Source organism: Lactuca virosa, chromosome 8, assembly GCF_052849685.1.
Source record: "Lactuca virosa cultivar CGN04683 chromosome 8, Lactuca_virosa_CGN04683_v6, whole genome shotgun sequence".
Lineage (NCBI taxonomy): Eukaryota > Viridiplantae > Streptophyta > Magnoliopsida > Asterales > Asteraceae > Lactuca > Lactuca virosa.
Genome location: NC_136433.1, coordinates 20,364,723 through 20,369,274, shown reverse-complemented (window position 1 = coordinate 20,369,274; position 4,552 = coordinate 20,364,723). Strand labels below are relative to the sequence as shown.

At 23.5% G+C, this 4,552-nt stretch overlaps 1 long non-coding RNA gene across 1 annotated transcript; it reads left to right on the top strand.

The window, feature by feature from the left end:
• Positions 1-3,638: 3,638 nt before the first annotated feature.
• LOC145129203 (uncharacterized) lies at positions 3,639-4,311 on the top strand. The gene is made up of 3 exons (XR_013717368.1): positions 3,639-3,710; positions 3,829-3,925; positions 4,034-4,311. It is a non-coding gene; the product is annotated as an uncharacterized LOC145129203 (long non-coding RNA).
• The last annotated feature ends 241 nt before the right edge of the window (positions 4,312-4,552 follow it).

The window sequence follows — 4,552 nt, the reverse complement described above, 5'->3', positions numbered from 1 at the left end:
TTAAAAACATAACTTTATAAATAGAAAAAAATATATTCTTTTAATATTGAAATTTAGTTTATATGTGATTACACTTTTGATTTGATATTTATTTAACCTTATTAACCAACATATAATCATTATTAGAAAGAAATTAAAAAGTCATGGGAGTTTCAAATGAATGTGGTGAAATGAAAAATGCACGGGAGTTTCAAATGAATGTGGTGAAAGGAAAAATGCTTCCTCTATAAGTATACTAGGCGAATGCCCGCGCGTTGCACAGAAACACCTATATAGTTAAAATCTTTACAAATATATGTTTTTTTTAAATATTACAATAACGTTGTTAAATTTGATATAATAATTCATATACTAAATTGATATAATATATTGATTATTTTTGACTTATATGATAATATATACATCTATTATAACTGCATAATCTCAATCGTTTTAATGACTTATAACCGCGAGTTACTCATTAATAAAATTAAATATAATATATGGTTTAACGTTATTTGTGGTTGCTGTTATTGTTAATTAATTTTTTAAAATTTATTTGTTTAACGTTTTAGTTTCTATCATTATAATTATTTAAGACATCAAACATTGTTTTTTGATTTTAAAGGTAAAAATATAATCATTTATATAGAGTTATTTTTAACTATTGTTATTCTAAGTTATTTTAAGTTACTTGTTTGAAAACTTTTAACGATTATACAAATATCTTTAGGAAATATTTTAGTTAAATTGAGATTACAATTTAGTTTTTGCATTTAGCACTACAATTTATCAATTTTAACTATTTATAAAATATTCTTTGGGTTTTTTTAAGTGGACTGAAATTTATATTTGAGTTGACACTGTAATGTTATATTTAAATCAACAATTTAAGTATTTTGTCCAAATTGTTCAAAAGTTGTAGCTTTAAACTGATAATGGTTTACATACAACAACATATTAAATCTAATAAATTAAGTATAATATGTTAAAAGTTAAAGACATAACTTTATAAGTAGAAGTAAATAAATTATTTTAATATTGAAATTTAATTTATTTATGATTACACTTTAGGTTTGATAATTATTTAACTTTATTAACCAACTTATAATCGTTATTAGAAAGACACTGTAAGTTATCACTTTTAACTATTTACAAAATATTATTTGGGTTGTTTAAGTTGAACTAAAATTTATATTTAAGTTGATCCTGTAAGGTTATATTTAAATTAACAATTTAAGTATTTTATACAAATTTTTCAAAAGTTGTAGCTTTAAAATGATAATGGTTTACACACAACAATATATTAGACCTAATAAGTGAAGTATAATATGTTAAAAGTTAAAAACATAATTTTATAAGTAGAAGAAAATATATTCTTTTAATATTGAAATTTAGTTTATATATGATTACACTTTAGGTTTGATATTTATTTAACCTTATTAACCAATTTATGATCATTATTAGAAAGAAATTGAAAACTCATGGGAGTTTCAAATGAATGTGGTGAAAGGAAAAATGAATGTGAGTTTCAAATGAATGTGGTGAAAGGAAAAATGCTTCCTTTATAAGTATACTAGGCGAATTCCCGCGCGTTGTACAGAAATACTTATATAGTTGAAATCTTTACAAATACGTGTTTACTGAAATATAACAGTAACATATTTGTTAAATTTGATATAATAATTCGTATACTAAGTTGTGATAATATATTGATTATTTTCAATTATATTATAATTTACACATCTATTAAAACAACATAATCTCAATCATTTGAATGAATTTTACCCGAGGGTTACACATGAAAGACACTACAATTCGTCACTTTTAAATATTTACAAAATATTCTTTGAGTTATTTAAGTTAAACTAAAATTTATATTTAAGTTGATCATGTAATGTTATATTTAAATTAATAATTTAAGTATTTTATACAAATTGTTCAAATTTTGAAACTTTAAAATGATAATGGCTTACATCCAAGAATATATTAAAACTAATGAATTAAGTATAATATGTTAAAAGTTAAAAAATATAACTTTATAAGTAGAAGTAAAGATATTTTTTTAATATTGAAATTTAGTTTATATATGATTACACTTTAGGTTTGATTTTTTTAAAACTTATTAACCAACATATAATCATTATTAGAAAGAAATTGAAAAGTCATGGGAGTTTCAAATGAATATGGTGAAAGGAAAAATGCATGGGAGTTTCAAATGCATGAGGTGCTTGGAAAAATGCCTCCTTTATAAGTATAGTAGACGAATTCCCACGCGTTGCGCAACGAAGATTAAAAATATATTGTTAAAATATTGAAAAATATATGTTTAAAATGGTTATGTTATTGACATTAACTTTGAGATTATATATATATATATATATATATATATATATATATATATATAATCTCAATTATTTTGAACAATAATATTCATTGACATCAACCCATATTCCTCATTAATAGAATCAAATATAATTATCTATTTAGTATTATTTGTAACAATTATTATTGATTAATTATATTTTTACTTATGTGATCATTTTCTAATTTCAATAAAGATGTTAATTTAAAATACAATTTATTTATAGCTAAATGTAATTTATAATTTGATGTTATTATCATTTAAAATTGTTATTCATTAATTTTAAACCACTTATTATTAATAATAAGTTAAATAACACTTTTAAGAAACACTTAATATTATTATTAAAATGTGAAACATACAGTAAATAATAAAGTGATAAGATAAACAATTTGCATTTCAAAAGAGAGTTGCATGGATAATATGATATATCTATGTAATTTGATTTTATTATTTATAATTATTGCTTATTAATTTTAAAATCACTTGTTATTATTAATAAGTGAAAGAAACTTTTAAAAATCATTTATTATTATAACTAAAATGTTAAACATATACTAAAATATAAAGTGATAAGATAGACAATTTGCATTTTAAAAAATGCTTACATGGATAATATGGACAATATGACATATCCATGATTTTTAATTAATTATTGTTTTGAAGCAACATGAACATACAAACATGTATACAATAGTTAATAAAATATTATATATATCACATTCCATAACATATGATCGATAACATAAATCTAATCTAATTTACATTAAAATTTCAACCACAACATACAATGATATTCTTAAAAGAATACTTAAATCAAGAAAATACAAAAAAGAATTAGTATATAACAAACTTACAAATTAAAAACTTCAACATAATAACATGGCTCGAAAAATTGTTTAAAACCCTCAAACCAACACAAAAAACTTTAAACTTGTTTTCTTTGTGAATTTTGTATTTGATTTGTATTTGTGTGTCTACTAAAAAAGATTGACCTTTTTATAGTAGAGTATCCATTAATTGTTTATTAAATATATTATATAAGTTATAAAACCTTTGAATTGTTAATCATTATTAAAAGACTTTTGAGTGATATTCATTAAAATAGGAGGTTTCAAATGCATGAGGTGTTTGCAAATTTTTATGGAGGTTTCAAATTCATGAGGTGTTTACAACAAAAGGGCACACAAGAAGGGTAATCAAAGAATAGACATGCTGGCATTATATACTTATTTTACAGTAGTACTGATATAAAAAAAACAGTTACATAAGTTAAAATATGTTGCTTATTTTAGGGACTATTTTTTTGGCTATTGCCTCGGGCCTAACATATATGTTTTCACCTGTTCTGCTGCTTCTAAATAAGGTGAATGGTGTTTTTTTTTTGTAATTATATGATAGTGCTTTTTATTGTGATTCAGTTCAACAGGCCTTATTAATATTTTCGTTAATATGTCATTTGGTTAATGTTTTTCATAATGCAGGCTCGAGTTGATGCAGTACCTATATGACAACAAGAGGACGAGTAGAGTGCACAAGTTTTCATTGCATCTTGATGACACAAGCACCTGCTATAGGAAGGTTAGTTGATGCATTTTCTTTCACGAATTTATGAATGATTACAAATTTTGAATCTTATCATTACATAAAAAAAAATTATTCAATGCATGCTTTTTTACTGTATTACAGATTACAAATTATCCAGGCGTGCCGTAGAACATTATTTTACAACCACTCCAATACAAATAAAAACCCGTGTGACCCGACTTTTGGACTACCCCTCACAAAGGATACTTAAGAAGCACCGTCCTCCCAGAACAACCGAAAAAACCTCCCTCCGATGACGTCCAAACAAATCCAAGATCCACTCCCCGGTTATTGGTTGTTTTTATTTTTGAAATAACAATGCCAACAAAAGCTTACGTTTTGGATCAATGGTTATAGCGTTTTTCTGGCAAATTACACAGTATAGCAACATATTTTAATATGGATACCAATTTATGCAATGTACTTCATTATTTGTGTCACAAAACAACACGTTCCGCCCCGCACAACGCGCGGGAAACCCCTCTAGTTGTTAATTAATTTTTTAAAATTTATTTTCTTAACGTTTTAATTTCTATCATTGAAATTATTTAAAACATCAACCATTGTTTTTTGATTTTAAAGGTAACAATATAGTCATTTATATAGAGTTATTTTTAACTA